This window comes from Lissotriton helveticus, chromosome 5_1 (assembly GCF_964261635.1).
Source record: "Lissotriton helveticus chromosome 5_1, aLisHel1.1, whole genome shotgun sequence".
NCBI lineage: Eukaryota > Metazoa > Chordata > Amphibia > Caudata > Salamandridae > Lissotriton > Lissotriton helveticus.
The window spans coordinates 49,871,235-49,890,119 of NC_136065.1; the positions used below are offsets into that span (position 1 = coordinate 49,871,235).

Below are 18,885 nucleotides of genomic sequence, written 5' to 3' on the forward strand. Positions count from 1 at the left end.
ATGTACTTATCGAGAGATAAACTTCCAACAGAATTGTCGTTTCTTCCAGACATACTTTGGGCAGCTGGTCCCAATGATGTGGGACTCCTAGAAATACCACCATATGTTGTAACATTGAAAGCCAATGTTAAAATGCCACGAATTCCGCAATACCGAATCTCAAGTGAGGGTGAAAAAGCTTTGCTAACGATCGTTCACGAGTTAATTGAAAAAGATGTGATGGAAGAGACAAGAGGTAACATTTGCAATAGTCCCGTTCTACCTGTTTTAAAAAGAACTGACCCATCTCAGCCACCGGTGTACAGATTCGTAATCGATCTCAGAGAGGTGAATAAGATCGTGGTGCCACAATTTCCAGTTGTCCCCGACATCACTACATTATTGACTATGATTCCAGCTTCTGCCACTTGGTTTTCGGTGATTGACCTGAAGAATGCTTTCTTCAGCATCCCGATCGCCGAGGAGAGCAGGGATATTTTTTCCTTCAGTTTAGGAGGACGAAGCTTCCGCTTTAAACGCGCTCCTCAGGGCTACTGTGAAAGCCCGTCAATATACAGTCAAGCTCTAAAGACGCAGCTTGATACGATTGTTTTGCCAAAAGGTGCTACTCTTGTACAGTATGTCGACGATTTGCTTATAGCTGCGGATACTGAGGAAATTTGCAAGAAAGCTACAATGTCATTGTTACACCATCTGTGCGATTTGCATCACAAGGTGTCACTTTCCAAGCTTCAATATTGCCGACAAGAAGTGACCTACTTAGGTCATCTCTTATCGAAGGAGGGAAGGAAACTGACCCCAGAGAGGATTCAGGCAATAGCGAAATTGAGTGTGCCAAGAACACAGAAAGAAGTGCGTGCTTTCTTGGGCATTACATCATATTGTAGACAATGGATCCCTAATTTTTCGTTATTGGCCAAACCTTTGGTGGCGTTAACGTGTAAAGATACACCAAATCCCGTCCCTTGGTCTGAAGAGTGTCAAACGAGTTTTTCCGAATTACGCACAGCCTTATGTTCGGCTCCTGTGTTGGGGAACCCCAACTACAGTAAGCCTTTTACATTGTATGTCCATGAGAAGGATGGTTGTGCATTGTCAGTCCTGACTCAGTTATTTGGGAACAAACAGCGTCCATGTGCTTACTTTTCCTCGACTTTGGATCCAGTGGCTAGAGCATTGCCTAGTTGTTTAAGAGCCACAGCGGCAGCAGCTGTTTCTATTCGACAGTCTGCTGCCATGGTCATGAATAATACACTAGTCGTGATGGTCCCACATGCAGTAGACACATTGTTAAATAGAACCAAGACACAGCACTTAACCAGTGCTCGATTGTCAGGGTACGAACTGACTTTGCTAGCAAGTCATGTGCACATTCAAAAGCGCATCCCACATAATTCAGCTCAGGCAGCGGAGCTAATTGCACTCACGAGAGCATGTGTGTTGTCGAAAGGAATGAAAGTGACTGTCTACACCGACAGCCAGTACGCGTTCGGCGTGGCTCATAGTTTTGGACGATTGTGGAAAGAACGTGGATTTCTGACTTCGCATGGAGCTAAAGTTAAGCATGGTCAGTTGGTAAATGAGCTTCTAGAATCACTGACTTTGCCCTTACAAGTAGCGATTGTGAAATGTAGCGCTCACAAGAAGGTGACTGATGATGTTGGTCGTGAAAATGCGTTCGCTGATGAAACGGCTAAAGAAACTGCGAAGAATGTGATGATCCAAATGTATGTTGCAGGACCTGCAAGATGGGTTGGTGACATAGGAATGTGTGAAGACACGATAGAGAGCGTGAAGTCCATTCAAGCCGAAGCCACAGAGAAAGAGTTGAGTACGTGGAGAGAAAGTTCGGGTAGAATGGATGCGAGTGGTTGCTGGATTGAATTGTCAGAGCATCAGAGGTGGTTGTTACCCGATGCGTACGTGCTTGCAGTAGTCACAATGGCTCATGGAATGGCTCATATCAGCGTGAAAGGGATTTGCAAGTTGTTGGCTCCAGTATGGCAGAATTCAGGGATTCCCAAGTGTTCAGAGAATGTGGTCAAGAATTGCATGGTGTGTCTGCAACACAATCCTGGTAGGGGAACCCCAACTCCAGCTGGTCATTTTGCACCTCCTACGTATCCGTTCGAGGTTTGCAGCTAGATTTCATCCATATGGAAAGGTGCAACAGTCTGAAATATGTGCTCGTTGTTGTTTGTGCCTTCTCAAGATGGATAGAAGCATACCCCCTGAAAGACAATACTGCCTTGTCCACAGCGAAGGCCCTTGTGAAAGAGTACTTCCCTAGGTTCGGAATGCCTAGAATGATCTGGTCTGACAACGGGAGTGAATTTGTGGGTTGTGTGATAAAGAACGTATGTGAAGGATTAGGTATCAGACAGAAGTTCCACGCTGCAAATCACCCCCAATCAGCTGGATTAGTAGAATGCTACAACGGCACTCTTAAGTTAAAATTGGCCAAGATTCAAGCGAGCACAGGTCTTAAATGGCCTGACGCTCTACCCTTAGCACTCCTATCCACCAGAATGACTGTGCATTCGCGAGTGAAACTTAGCCCCTATGAAATCATTTTCGGCCGCCCAGCCAACATATGGGGAGTGCCTAGGCCCAAAAAGTTTAGCGAGCTTGAGCACCCCGTTCTACTTGACTATCTGTATGAATTGACGGCTAAATTGCGTGTTTTATATCAACAGGTCAACGACACCCTGCCTCCGGTCTCTGAGACTTCGGGACACAGCATTGACCCTGGATCCTGGGTGCTGGTGCGGAACTTCCAGAGGACGAAAAACGACCAGCCCAGGTGGACAGGGCCACACCTTGTCCTTCTCTCTTTCAGCGATGCACAAGTGAAAGGAACTAACTCTGAGCGCGAAAACGAGAACATTCTTCAAGAAGGTGTGCCACCGTCAAAACGATTGAACACCTCGGAGCCTGAACTGTTGTTCCAGGACAACACAGTACCGGGAAGACAAAGATACGATTTGAGACCAAGAAATACGAACTAATAAATTAACTTCTTTTTCCACTTTAAGGCAAAAAACCTATGGACCAATAAAACTATTTTTTTCCCCTCCAAGTACTATTTTCAGAAAGGCAGCTCCTCCATCAGAAGAAAACTTGCTCATTTTTGTTTTTCGAACCGCCATCCGGGTTCCGCTGCTAGGGCCGCGGTTGCCTAAAAAGTCTTTTGGGTGCAGCTAACGACGTTAGGTCGGTAGTTCTGGTTGGTCTAAGGGAGTTGCCCTGGACTGACAGAAGCATCCTTTAGCAGAATCAACCTACCACCGCGGGCAGCACTCTAGGAAGGATGGAGTTTTCTGAAATGGAAAGGCCTGCCAAGCAAACGAACTCTAGACACCAGTTATGTACAGTGGCGACAAGAAAAGTTTTTTTAATAATGTGCATTTTTATGATATCCAGTGTGATGATATTTCTGATAGGATTCTCTTTTCATGTAACACTCGCACCACCTGTATCCCCTACACCTCCTCCTACTACTGCTTCCCCTCATTCTTTCCACTCCCTTCCTGGCCATGAATCCCATAGAAGATTAGAGTTCATTAATAACTCCTTCATTCAGCTCCTGCACCAGCACCAGATAGTAATGAACACGACTAACTGTTGGGTATGTGGACTTATGCCTCACACGACGGATAAAGGTATCCCTTATCTAGTTCTACCTTTCAGTCATAATGGTTCTGTGTGGGCATACTGAACGATGTTCATATATGCACGAGAAATCCAACCCCTACGTTCTGTAAAAGACAACCTCAAGACTAGCGCCCTAGTAAAAGGCATAGTTGACATGATTAAGGAAGTAACTTCCTATGAAAATACCCCTAATGACGAGATACTTGCATATGTAGGTTGGAACGTGACCGGATAAGGAGCTACCTTAAGTGAGAAACAGCAAGCGAAGAGATCTTCCCCGATCTGGATTGTACCCCATCAAGGTAACTTGTGTCTGCAAGGCATTGGCAGGAATCCCAGAGCTCAGTTAGGGAGAAGTGTCTGTACAGAAACATATGTTTTTGGGTCTCAGACTTCCCCCGCGTTTTTAGCAGCTAAGGGTACTTATTTCATCTGTCATGATAGAGCCTATACATGGTTGCCCCCTGACTTCTCGGGCTCATGTTTCGTTTCGTGTCTGTTACCTCCCACCTACACAGCAGCGGCGGATTACCACAGGACAAGGGTAGTTAGAGGTGTCTTGAGTAAAGAAGACACTGCAGGTCAAGAATTTGGGGACTTTGCAAGAGGTTTTCTGCCATTCTGGGGACCCATGGTAAACAGCAGGAACATGAGGCAATTGATAAGGGTAGTTGAGTCTACCGTGATTGAAACTGCTGGTGCCCTTAGTAACCTGACTGCTGAGCTCCAGTCGGATCGTCTTATGACCCTTCAGAACAGGGTTGCTTTAGACGTCATACTTGCAGACCGAGGTGGGGTATGCAGATTGATCCAATCTAGCTGCTGCGATTTATCCCAGATAACGCTCCAACAGTGTACCAGGCCATCTCCAAACTACATAAGATTTCCGCATCTATTCATGTAGAGAAAGGAGGTTGGTCATTAATGGGGTGGTTCTGAGAACTGATATCCAGCTGGGGATGGAAAATCCTGATGGTAATTGGGATGGTCTTGGCCATCCTTTTCCTGTTCTGTCTATGTGTACAGTGTGCTCCTGCAATATGTGGCCTTTGTGTCACATCATGTATAAGGAAACCTGTATCCGGAGACGACCTAAGTACTAGGATGATGTTACAGCAACATCTCAATGACTTTAGGAATATCGACCTAGACTCAGATTAGCATGAGAGTAGGTTAAGTTGCCTATGTAAGGGCAAAAGCAGGGTTTGTAGTATTGAAAATCCAAACTCATGTAACCATTCAGATGCAAGAATAAAACTTCATCGTACCACGACAAATTTTGTATCAAAAGACCGAGAATGGCGAGTACATTATGCACAAGCATTTTCGTCGCATTCGAAGGTTGCTTTCACCTCGAAATCGTCACTTATACCCTGAACCTTTGGCTTCCATTTTGTATACGGCAGCCATTTTGTATGTTGCCCTTCACATAGGCTTAATCCAATATCATAAGGACAAGCACTCCTTGATTGACTTTTTCGTGACCTGGGCAGGTTGAAACCATCGCCCCAGGCCAACCCATTTGGTCAGTTCCCCTCCCAGTGGCCGGTCAAGATAGCATCTAGGCGCACCCGGCCATAAAACCCTTTCATCACACACCCACTCTGCCGAATCTTGCCCACACCTGACCCCGCTCCTTCTTTCCTACTTGTTTTATGATGAGGACGTGATCATGTTATTGGAGAACACCGATATCTGATTGAAATACCGGACCTTGCCGAGTAATTTATTATGTATTAGACAAACGAAATGTGAGCTTGTCATCATAACTCTCTTACTTATTTGTGGTCGAAATATGTGAATAGTATCCTGAAAATCTAGGAATGTTTTCCTGAAGCTTATTATTTTGTATAAGAAGAGAAGCCTGACTTCGTGATGGTGAAGCAGTCTCCTGAGAACATACTTCCGTGTGTTGTACTTCTAGGACACTTGTTACCTTGGTTGCAGCCAATAAACCGATCTTTGACTTCACCTAGAAGACTCTGAGTTTCTGTAGGTCTGAATCAGGAAAAGGACTCGAGGTCTTTGGGTGTGTATTCCCTGACACCGCTGGGTTACCGGTTAAGTACCGGTTCTGAAAAACCCAGTACCTCAGTATCCCTTCCTGCACCCGTACTAAGACTGTCCCGCTACCCTATCCCTTCTTTCTGAGACTTTATAGATCCATCGATCTACCTGTACATATCGCCAAGAACAAGCAACCTTTATTCCTGATAAAGCCTAAGAACTTATCCTCTTGTGTGGTGTCCGTTTGTAGGGTTGTGGTTACTCTGCTGTACGATCCTAGGAGAGGGCCCTCACCCAAGAGGCCTCTCGGTAAACGCTCGGCTACTTCTCGACGGAGAGGTGGACCTAGGGGTGGCCAGTCAGACATCTTCTGCCTCCCCCGGCATCGCCTTTCTAACAGTATCTAACATATAGATGAATTCAACCTCCTTGACACCTTCCAATCAGGGTGCAGGCAAGGCTGTAGCACAGAAACTGCTATGCACAATATCTCAGATGACATCCACAGACCCTTAGACGAAGGTAACACATGCCTACTTATCCGACTTGTCTTATTGGCAGCATTTAGACGTAGCATTACTTGAGACACTGAACATTTTCTTGGGTATCAAAGGCACAGTCCTAAATGCTTCACATCTTACCTGCATCACCGCTCACAACAAAGTAAAATTAACATGTGTCTCTCTAAACCCACACTAGATACTCTTGGTGTACCCCAAGGCTTAATTCTCTCCCCCTCCCATTTCAATCTCTTCATGGTACCCCTTACAACCATCCTGAAGCAAGAAGGGGTCAAATATCACCTATATGCTGATGACACACAACTCTACCACAAAATCAAATCACACAATGACATCCTACATCTTAACGTAACACTACTCAAGATACAACCTTGGCTTAATTCAAACCACCTAAAGGTGAACCCCAACAAATCTGAACTACTAACATTCTGCACTAAAAATAACCCTCCACCAATCCAAGAATGGCTCAAGAACCTAGATGCCCTCAATTGGTCTCTTACTCTGTCCCAATACTGTAAAGTCCTTAGGCATCACCCTGGGCAAAAACATGTCAATGAAGGATCACATCAGTAACTCAGTCAAAGAAGCGCTTTACACACTAAAACACCTCAAGAAATCAAACCATTCATTCCCTCAGATGTTCTTAAAACTGTTGTACAATCTCTAGTCCTCTCTAAACTGGACTATGGGAAGACCATCTTCACCGGGACACCAAAAATTCACCTCCCCCTAAGAACAGTACTCAACATGGCGGCACGGCTCCTGACAGATTTTAAATGGTTTGAACGCATCACACCGGCCCTCAAGATCCTCAACTGGCTTCCCATGGAAGGTAGAGGCATTTACAAGACTGCTTGCATTACCCATGAAGTCCTTCAAAAGCATACATTCATCTATCTAGACAACAAACGTATGAAAGCAGGAAGAACCAGAACTCTGAGAAGCTCCAATTCACTTCTTCTCATACCACCCAAACTGAAAATTAAATCCACCCAGATTCACGCTTTCTCTGGAAATGCACCCAGGAAATGGAGCTCACTTCATAGAGATCTGTGATGCAACCCCTCCTTCTCCTGCTTCAAAAGGTGCCAGAAACTCCTTCTACGCAACAAATACTTTCACACGCATGCTAACTGAACTGTGTTCCTATACCTCACTTTCTCTATGAGCAGACCCTTTGCCGCCACAGTCGGTTGGATGATTGTTTCAGCTGCCTAATATGTCATTTACTCCTTTAACTCTTGGTGTTCTAAATCTCGGCATATAGTAACCACCCTTACTGCCTTTGTCTATTTATACATGTTCTTGAACCTAGGGTCTTGCATGATATGTAAAGCCTATTTTTATGTAAAGTGCTCTGATACCTTCGGGTCCAGCTAGTGCAATATAAAACTTATAAATACATGGATAATGCCACAAGACCACACCCACGATCCATCAACCACATTCATGCATCCCACAATAAGCATTCCAAGATGAGGCTGACATCACACAACACCACAAAGAAATAATGCTGCCCACCTACATCTCAAAACATCACATCCATAGTTGTGCACCTCCTCCACCCTAGAGACTGCACCAATAAACCAAGTAGAGAATGGTACAAAGCCACTCACTTTCCAAGACACCATGTCTACTAATCCATCATAATGGTAATCTTTTAATCACAATCGTACACCTTTGAAAAAGGCCAATCGTGCTATAGAACAAAGAGAATAAAGAACAAGATGTCAAACAGCCAAAACAGAAAAGGTTAATTTTTCCACAGTTGCCCTCAACACCACACCTACATCACAAAATCCCACTTCCAAATCCATATAAGATGCTGCCACAGAGACTGAACCAATGCGAAATTCATCCACCAGAAAGATAATGGCATATCACAGGCCCCCATTTGAAGATGTCACAGCAACACCTCAAAAATACAACTCGAGATATCAAATCCAAAACAAACTTTTAATGGCCTAATTCAATATTGCGCAACAAATACCAAAATGTCTTGCTCTGTAGGTACCAAACGCCCCTTATGTGCTCCAACAAGTAGGAAGAGGAGCCCCCCAAAATACCTTTCAAATACAAGGAAAGGCCCAAATGTCACTGTTCAGTCTCTGTCAGTCAGCTCAATCAAGGACCACGCTTAGAGTCTTGTACATAATATTCACAATCTGATCCTTTATTTTCCAGACCACTTCAAAACCTCTAGCCGACACGTGTTTCGACTCGCATCACAGCCTAGACTTCCTCAAGGCCTAGCACTAATAATTCTTACAAATATCTTTGATCTCACCACAGTAAGAATGCTGACAAAAGTATTCAAAAAGATTATTAAAGTTTTCCAAGTAACAATTGTCATGTTCAGTCTAACCAGGGTACACGTCAAGTTGGAAACATCATGCCGGGATGCGGTTCCTGGCAGTGTGGTTCTAAGGTACCTTCAATTCCAGCTCACACTATGGACAATCATATACCCATGTGACTGAAAATTACAGCCCTCACTTGTGGAACTTTAATCCCTTTGAATACTTTCAGCAGTGTGGTTACTGTGGTGAGATTGAAGATATTAGTGAGGATTATTAGTACTAAGCCCTGAGGAAGTCTAGGCGATGATGCAAGATGAAACACATGTAATGTAGGATAGAGATTTTGGAGACATATAGAAAATAAAGGAACAGAACATGCTTACTACATGTAACACCCCCAGGTGTAATGATCTCACAGAGACTGAACAAATGCAAAGTAACCTGCCCAAAAGCCCCCACAACAAGGCAGCCTGAAACCTCATCCAGTACTGTTTATCACGTGTATGTGTAAAAAAGACCTTTTACTGCTCTGTGCACTATTCTTGGCTGATTACATAGGGGTGGCTTCCACCCGAGAGCCTCTTTAGAGCACTGTGCATGTGTCCTTTTCTCTTATCTGTACTGATTTCTGAGCCCACTACTATCACACTTACTCACTACCTCCACTGTCCATCCTCCACCCTCTGGTACTCACCAGACATGTTGTGATCTTCTCAAGCGCCATCGCACCGTAGGGGAAGGAAGAAAACATGAGAGGGGAGGAAAAGAGCGATTATCGACGGTCAGTAGCACCACCGCTCTCTTTGGCTAAGTTGGATGTGTTATTTTCAGATCCATTTTACATTGTCCTCTGCTTGGACACAGCATGGACAGGGTAAAGAATGAGTTGACCTGGACCAGTGAGTACCTAAATACCAGGAAATCTTTTATCTACAGAATCAGATCTTCTTTAGCCAGATCAGAGGTGGCGCATTACTTGATCCTCAGCGGTCACCAACAGTGAGCATGCCTTTTAAAGTTGATTAACTCATCTTGCAAATTAATAAACATATACCAGTGTCAAACTGTTGCTTATTGCATGGTTTTAATTACTGGGATAGCGAAGCAGTGGTCAGGAAAGAAAAAGAGTTATCAAAATTGTGTTATTTTATGATTTGCTACATGCAAGTTCTTTTCAAGTGAGCTCAACCTGCTCTCTTCATGCTGGTCAATGAGTCCCATCCTTTTCTAACAAATGGGTTTCTCTCTTCCCCATGCCTTCTTTGGGAAGATGGCCTTCTTCCATCATCTGTGGTGAGTCTGGAACAGATTGTCTCATTTGACTATGGTGTCCTGTTGCTCAGCTCCATCCCCTCCAATGGCTTTGCGTAGTCGGGCCCAGAACAGAGGCTGCTGGCCCAGGTCCTCCTCCCACTCCAGGTAGGTTTTCTTCTTCACCAGCTTGGCCAGTCAGTGGTAGCGGGAGAGGCTCCTCGTGGACACTTTCTCCAGGAACACCATCACCAAGGAATCCTTTCTCTCTGCCAGAAGGCGGTATGTGGCCATCCGCACTTCCAAGGAGCACCAGTGGCTGCGCAGCTAATGGCGGCTGATCAGACACACCAGCCAGCGGCTCCTATAGATGCTGTCCATGATGTTATCCAAGATGTCTTTGCCCACTTCGAAGTCCCTGCCATGCAGGCACACTTTAAAGAAAAGTGGTCCTAGCTCTTCCAAGTTGGGCAGAAACTCATGGACAACCCAAGCCTCATCGTAGCTGCTGTAAGAGACAAAGGCATCAAAGTCATATTGCCTCTTCCTGTCGCGTCTCCCACGATAGTTCCACCAGGTCCTGAGCATGTAGAAGAGATACAGGAGGTACCAGCGCACCTTGTGATACAGCAGGGCCGTGATCAGGAACAACATGTTGAACGAGAAAGTCCCAATGTAGAGTGTGTAACCTATCAGCAAGCTGCAGTCTTTCTCCAGGAAATTCAGGAAATTCAGATCCTGTGGCCCACTAGAACATTTCTGAATTCCCAGCTGTGGCACTTTCACTTGGGGGTGGGTGGTCACCCATCTTCTGATCCAGGCTTGTTCACACAAACAATCTAGGGAAACATCTTCAGATATATGTAGCGTAGACTTTCCGTGTGGTCAAGCAGACCCTCCTGTAGGGTTTTCACAGGTTGGGACTTGAAGATTATGAGCTCCAGAGAGACAAGGTCTCTAAACATGGTGGCTGTAAAGTGCTCTATCCCAGAATCCTCTAAGATTAAGGTTCTGAGGTGCGTCAGGTTCCAGAACAGCTGCTCTGGAGTAAGGAACCCCTTTTCTATGTCCAACTTTAGGTTTCTGAGATGGAGATGACGTAACTTGCGAAGAAGTGGCAGGGTGGCATTCAGGGGGCTGCAATCTTTGATATAGTGCACAAAACCACTGGAGCTATAGTATAAATGTTCCAGATTGGTGAAGCACGTTAAAGCCAAACGACTAGGCACAGTGTCTGGGTGTGAATGACATCCCAGTTGTTGATTTTCCAGTAGATGAACTTCTTTAACAAATTCCAAAGATGGGCCAGTGTTCAGGTCAATGAAAACATTTACAGCTTTAATGTAAAGTACCTTCAAGAAGGTACAGTTTTTCCGACATTTGAGGTAAACGGTTGACCCCTCAACTACAAGGTAGGTCAAGGGATTCTGTAAAACAGCAAACCCTGGTACATCTTTGAAGGTGAGCCTCATCTCTTGAAGCCGGTGCATTCCTATATAAGAATCATTGTCGCTTCTAAGCTGGTTTCCCAGAAGGTTGAGAACCCTCACGTTTGTCAAGTGATTGAAATAGAAATTCTCCAACAGAAAGAGCCCATTAGAACTCAGGTTGAGTGATTCCAGCTGCTCCAGACCCATAAAGGCATCTTTTTCCAGAGTTGGAATGTGATTCTGGCTTATATCCAGTGTCCGCAGATTGCCCAGACAGGATAGCCGCCTGGAGCCGATGCTGCTGATGCGGTTGGTAGAAAGATCCAGGTGTGTCAGGTTGGCCAGAATAACCTTGGGATGTGTCCCAGGTGGGCAGATATCTAGACTCTTTATCTTGTTTACAGATAGAATGAGGGACCTCAGGCTCAGTAATTTCTTGGCCATGTCACTTGTGAAAGTCCTTATGAAGTTGTCAGACATGTTGAGCGACAGTAGATTGTCGCATCCTTCAAACAACTTTGTGGAAAGCTTAAAAATAAAATTGTGAGCCACACTTAAGTAACTCACTTTCAGCTGCAACACCAAATTGCAGACATTTTTGATTTCCCGATAGTCTGCATTTATCATGGCATTTAGGGACAGAGTCGCAATGCTCTTTATTCCAGAGTCAACCAGCTGAATGACCTTCAGAGCAGTGTGTTCCGCCCTGAAGACCGTGAGGTGAGGGAAATTACAGAATGCATTTTTCTCCAGTCTTTCCAACTTATTACCAGATAAATCAAGGGTGGAAATCCTTGGAGAGAAGACTGAGCTGCTCGTATGTCCAGGCAGCTTGGGGAGATTGTCTGTACTAATGCAGTCCTCTTCACGGGCACTCGTTATACCGTTCCTCATTATTTCCAGGACCTCTAGCGATTCCAGGGACTGAAGCAGAGTGGTCAGCCTGGATAGCCTACGACAGTCGTTCTCATATAACGATATCACCTGTATTCTATGTAAGGGCTTGAAAAGACTTTGTTGAAATTCTGAGTAAAGCACCACGTTTTCAAGGTCCAAGCGGGTTAGGTTCTCCAATCCACCAAACACCTGATCATCCATGTCTACAGGTGAAGTGTGATTAATGTAATCTCCTTTGATTCCCTGGTGTCTCAGGTTGACAGCACCATTGAAGGCTCTTGCAGAAGCATAAAACGATCCATACAGATAGAGCCGGGTCAGGTTCTGATACCCGGAGAACGAGTCTGTGGGAACGGTTGGTACGTGTAGCACCAGACAGAGGGTGTCCACGTCCACTGGAACCTCTCTTATATCCACCTCCATGTTCCTCACTGGGCTGCATTTGCTGAAGACCCTGAACCACTCCAAGGGGAATCCAAAGCAGGTCGGGGCTAACACTCCCAGGGATCCCAGCTGGACCCACTCGTAGATGTCGCACGTGGCAGTGACTGTGTCTGACACTATAGTCCACAAACAGATGACAAATGGGCAAAGCACGGCTACAGAGAATGATCTCAGCGCCATTTCACGCCTCTGCTGTCTAATCTGTGGTTTGAAGTGCAGGTCTCTGGGCCGTGGTTTGCTGTATCACCTTAAAAGTAAGTCAAACATCTCCTTCCTCTGTGCTTGTCTGAGGGATACGGGAGGGCCCTATGAAAAAGGAACCAAGAGAGATAGAGATTTATAATTATAAAAAAGAAGAACAGAGAGTCTGAGTGTGTGAAAGCAGAGCCGAGAGCAGTAATGTCCACTGCAACATGTTCAGTCATGGGAATGTGAGACCACCTTCCTATCCGTCATCGAACCCTGACCCTAATTAGAATTGTTACAAAGGCCCCCTACAGACCAAGAATCTTTATACATTAGCTCCAAGCATTGGCTACTCCAGGAGGTGAGAATGAAATTCATGTTTACTGCTCCAGCCTCAAAGTCCTTAGAGATCAACAACCAGCACAAGTCCACCCCACCCTAAATACACCCAGAAATCCCAGAGGACAAGCACTTCTACGACTGGAATCAAGAAGATTTAAGGCTTACTGAGTCCTTTTCCAGGGGCTGCTCCGGCTTTATGAAACTCAGTACCTGAGGGCCGGAGAAGTCAGAAAACATTTGTTACTTTCTGGAAGAAAAAAACATATATATTTTGGCGCGTATCAATATTTATGTCCATATTTATCAAGGTTTTGCGTTGCCTTTGTGCAGCGCAAGGGGACGCAAGGGCGACTCAAAACCTGAATGAGATTTATCGACCCTGTGTGATTTGATAAATCTAAAGTAACGCAGGGCAGCGCCAATCCGTGACGTGTGTTACTCTGCGGCAGGGAGGCGTACCATGGGTGGAGCGTGGGTGTCTCTGCGGCAGGGAGGCGTGCCATGGGTGGACCGTGGGTGTCTCTGCGGCAGGGAGGCGTGCCATGGGTGGAGCGTGGATGTCTCTGCGGCAGGGAGGCGTGCCATGGGTGGAGCGTGGGTGTCTCTGTAGCAGGGAGGCGTGCCATGGGTGGAGTGTGGGTGTCTCTGAGGCAGGGAGGCGTGCCATGGGTGGAGTGTGGGTGTCTCTGAGGCAGGAAGGCATGCCATGGTTGGAGTGTGGGTGTCTCTGCGGCAGGGAGGCGTGCCATGGGTGGAGCGTGGGTGTCTCTGTGGCAGGGTGGCGTGCCATGGGTGGTGCGTGGGTGTCTCTGCGGCAGGGTGGCGTGCCATGGGTGGAGCGTGGGTTTCTCTGCGGCAGGGAGGCGTGCCATGGGTGGAGCATGGGTGTCTCTGTGGCAGGGAGGCGTGCCAAGGGTGGAGCGTGGGTGTCTCTGCGGCAGGGAGGCGTGCCATGGTTGGAGCGTGGGTGTCTCTGTGGCAGGGAGGCGTGCCATGGGTGGAGCGTGGGTGTTTCTGTGGCAGGGAGTCGTGCAATGGGTGGAGCGTGGGTGTCTCTGCGGCAGGGAGGCGTGCCATGGGTGGAGCGTGGGTGTCTCTGTGGCAGGGAGGCGTGCCATGGGTGGAGCGTGGGTGTCTCTGCGGCAGGGAAACGTGCCATGGGTGGAGCGTGGGTGTCTCTGCGGCAGGGAGGCGTGCCAAGGGTGGAGCGTGGGTGTCTCTGCGGCAGGGAGGCGTGCCATGGGTGGAGCGTGGGTGTCTCTGCGGCAGGGAGGCGTGCCATGGGTGGAGAGTGGGTGTCTCTGTGGCAGGGAGACGTGCCATGGGTGGAGCGTGGGTGTCTCTGCGGCAGGGAGGTGTGCCATGGGTGGAGCGTGGGTGTCTCTGCGGCAGGGAGGCGTGCCATGGGTGGAGCGTGGGTGTCTCTGTGGCACGGAGGCGTGCCATGGGTTGAGCGTGGGTGTCTCTGCGGCAGGGAGGCGTGCCATGGGTGGAGCGTGGGTTCCTCTGCGGCAGGGAGGCATGCCATGGGTGGAGCGTGGGTGTCTCTGCAGCAGGGAGGTGTGCCATGGCTGGAGCGTGGGTGTCTCTGCGGCAGGGAGGCGTGCCATGGGTGGAGCGTGGGTGTCTCTACAGCAGGGAGACGTGCCATGGGTGGAGCATGGGTGTCTCTGCGGCAGAGAGGCGTGCCATGGGTGGAGCGTGGGTGTATCTGAGGCAGGGAGGTGTGCCATGGGTGGAGCATGGGTGTCTCTGCGGCAGGGAGGCGTGCCATGGGTGGAGCGTGGGTGTCTCTACGGCAGGGAGGCGTGCCATGGGTGGAGCGTGGGTGTCTCTGTGGCAGGGAGGCATGCCATGGGTGGAGTGTGGGTGTCTCTGCAGCAGGGAGGCGTGCCATGGTTGGAGCGTGGGTGTCTCTGCGGCAGGGAGGCGTGCCATGGGTGGAGCGTGGATGTCTCTGCGGCAGGGAGGCGTGCCATGGGTGGAGCGTGGGTGTCTCTGTAGCAGGGAGGCGTGCCATGGGTGGAGTGTGGGTGTCTCTGAGGCAGGGAGGCGTGCCATGGGTGGAGTGTGGGTGTCTCTGAGGCAGGGAGGCATGCCATGGGTGGAGTGTGGGTGTCTCTGCGGCAGGGAGGCGTGCCATGGGTGGAGCGTGGGTGTCTCTGTGGCAGGGTGGCGTGCCATGGGTGGAGCGTGGGTGTCTCTGCGGCAGGGTGGCGTGCCATGGGTGGAGTGTGGGTGTCTCTGAGGCAGGGAGGCGTGCCATGGGTGGAGTGTGGGTGTCTCTGAGGCAGGGAGGCATGCCATGGGTGGAGTGTGGGTGTCTCTGCGGCAGGGAGGCGTGCCATGGGTAGAGCGTGGGTGTCTCTGTGGCAGGGTGGCGTGCCATGGGTGGAGCGTGGGTGTCTCTGCGGCAGGGAGGCATGCCATGGGTGGAGCGTGGGTGTCTCTATGGCAGGGTGGTGTGCCATGGGTGGAGCGTGGGTGTCTCTGCGGCAGGGAGGCGTGCCATGGGTGGAGCGTGGGTGTCTCTGCGGAAGGGAGGCGTGCCAAGGTGGAGCGTGGGTGTCTCTGCAGCAGGGAGGCGTGCCATGGTTGGAGCGTGGGTGTCTCTGTGGCAGGGAGGCGTGCCATGGGTGGAGCGTGGGTGTTTCTGTGGCAGGGAGTCGTGCAATGGGTGGAGCGTGGGTGTCTCTGCGGCAGGGAGGCGTGCCATGGGTGGAGAGTGGGTGTCTCTGTGGCAGGGAGGCGTGCCATGGGTGGAGCGTGGGTGTCTCTGCGGCAGGGAGGTGTGCCATGGGTGGAGCGTGGGTGTCTCTGCGTCAGGGAGGCATGCCATGGGTGGAGCGTGGGTGTCTCTGTGGCACGGAGGCGTGCCATGGGTTGAGCGTGGGTGTCTCTGCGGCAGGGAGGCGTGCCATGGGTGGAGCGTGGGTTCCTCTGCGGCAGGGAGGCATGCCATGGGTGGAGCGTGGGTGTCTCTGCAGCAGGGAGGTGTGCCATGGCTGGAGCGTGGGTGTCTCTGCGGCAGGGAGGTGTGCCATGGGTGGAGCGTGGGTGTCTCTGCGGCAAGGAGGCGTGCCATGGGTGGAGCGTGGGTGTCTCTGTGGCACGGAGGCGTGCCATGGGTTGAGCGTGGGTGTCTCTGCGGCAGGGAGGCGTGCCATGGGTAGAGCGTGGGTTCCTCTGCGGCAGGGAGGCGTGCCATGGGTGGAGCGTGGGTGTCTCTGCAGCAGGGAGGTGTGCCATGGCTGGAGCGTGGGTGTCTCTGCGGCAGGGAGGCGTGCCATGGGTGGAGCGTGGGTGTCTCTACAGCAGGGAGGCGTGCCATGGGTGGAGCATGGGTGTCTCTGCGGCAGGGAGGCGTGCCATGGGTGGAGCGTGGGTGTATCTGAGGCAGGGAGGCGTGCCATGGGTGGAGCATGGGTGTCTCTGCGGCAGGGAGGCTTGCCATGGGTGGAGCGTGGGTGTCTCTGTGGCAGGGTGGCGTGCCATGGGTGGAGCGTGGGTGTCTCTGCGGCAGGTTGGCGTGCCATGGGTGGAGCGTGGGTGTCTCTGCGGCAGGGAGGCGTGCCATGGGTGGAGCGTGGGTGTCTCTGCGGCAGGGAGGCATGCCAAGGGTGGAGCGTGGGTGTCTCTGTGGCAGGGAGGCGTGCCATGGTTGGAGCGTGGGTGTCTCTGTGGCAGGGAGGCGTGTGTGAAGAAGTACATCTCAATTGGAGGTTTAGATAAACAGGTTTCAGGATCAGAATGTAGAAGATGTAGATCAGGTTTCTTTATTCTCATCAAAGGATCCTTAGCAGAGATAGGCAGGCAGCAACTGACACATATTACATCATTCATGACATGGTCAGTGACATCACTGATGACATCACTGATGACATCTCAAATGACATCACTGATGACATCACTGATGACATCTCAAATGACATCACTGATGACAACATCCAGTGACTGTATTTCTGTAAAGTTAAAATATGTCTTACATATTGAAGAATGAGTGGATGTAGAAGCAGTGGATTGCGGGTGACAAGCTTCCAAGGACCGGTTTCTGGCATCTCAGCCATCTTCAGCCCGGCTTGCTTGAATCCAGTGGCAAAGTGAGCAAGGGACTCAGTCTGAGCATACCCTGCCACACTTATGGCGGCCAAAAGCGGTACAAAAGGGGGGTGGTGATGGACGGAGCATCTGAATCAATCAAACACTCACACCCAGTCAAAAGATCTGGGTTTAATCCATCACCGTTCTTTAGCCCACTCTGCAACCCCAGTTCATACATGGCTATATGCAAATCAGTCTGACCCTGTGCCTCATGGGAACAGTCCAGCCCGAACTGCCAAGCCATGCCTTCCCTGGACCAGAAACAAGCTTCCGAGGACCAGTTTCTGGCATTACAGCCGTCTTCAGCCCGGCTTGCTTGAATCCAGTGGCAAAGTGAGCAAGGGACTTACGTCTGAGCATACCCTGCCACACTTATGGCGGCCAAAAGCGGTACAAAAGGGGGTGGTAATGGATGGAGCATCTGAACCAATCAAACACTCACACCCAGTCAAAAGATCTGGGTTTAATCTATCACCGTTCTTTAGCCCACTCTGCCACACCAGTTCCGACATGGCTATATGCAAAACAGTCTGACCCTGTGCCTCATGGGAACAGTCCAGCCCGAACTGCCAAGCCATGCCTTCCCTGGACCGGAAACAAGCTTCTGAGGACCGGTTTCTGGCATTACAGCCGTCTTCAGCCCGGCTTGCTTGAATCCAGTGGCAAAGTGAGCAAGGGACTCACGTCTGAGCATACACTGCCACACTTATGGCAGCCAAAAGCGGTAGAAAAGGGGGTGGTAATGGACGGAGCATCTGAACCAATCAAACACTCACACCCAGTCAAAAGATCTGGGTTTAATCTATCACCGTTCTTTAGCCCACTCTGCCACCCCAGTTCAGACATGGCTATATGCAAATCAGTCTGACCCTGTGCCTCATTGGAACAGTCCAGTCCGAACTGCCAAGCCATGCCTTCCCTGGACCGGAAACAAGCTTCCGAGGACCGGTTTCTGGCATTACAGCCGTCTTCAGCCCGGCTTGCTTGAATCCAGTGGCAAAGTGAACAAGGGACTCACATCTGAGCAAACCCTGCTGCACTTATGGCGGCCAAAAGCGGTACAAAAGGGGGTGGTAATGGACGGAGCATCTGAACCAATCAAACACTCACACCCAGTCAAAAGATCTGGGTTTAATCTATCACCGTTCTTTAGCACACTCTGCCACCCCAGTTCAGACATGGCTATATGGGGGTGAGTGTTTGATTTGCTCAAACGCTCCGTCCATCATCCCCTTTGTATTGCGTTGGTGCTAGGCAGGAGTTCTGTGCGCCAGCCCAGGCAGCAGGAATGCACCGTATAATGTTAAATACAGTGCATTGCTGCCCTCTCCCTTTCATGTAGCGCAGACGGCAAGATAGCACCGTATAATGATAAATACAGCGTATTGCTGCCCTCTCCCTTTCATGTAGCGCAGGCAGCAGGAATGCAACGTATAATGATAAATACAGCGCATTGCTCCCCTCTCTCTTTCATGCAGCGCAGACAGCAGGAATGCACCGTATAATGATAAATACAGTGCATTGCTGCCCTCTCCCTTTCATGTAGCGCAGGCAGCAGGAATGCACCGTATAATGATAAATACAGTGCATTGCTCCCCTCTCCCTTTCATGCACCGCGGGCAGCAGGAATGCACAGTATAATGATAAATACAGCGCATTGCTGCCCTCTCACTTTCATGCAGCGCAGACAGCAGGAATGCATAGTATAATGTTAAATTCAGCGCATTGCTCCCCTCTCCCTTTCATGCACCG

General features: G+C 49.4%; 1 pseudogene; it reads right to left on the bottom strand.

Moving 5' to 3' along the window:
* Positions 1-9,796: 9,796 nt before the first annotated feature.
* On the bottom strand, positions 9,797-12,684 carry LOC144752939 (uncharacterized; annotated as a pseudogene).
* Positions 12,685-18,885: the final 6,201 nt, after the last annotated feature.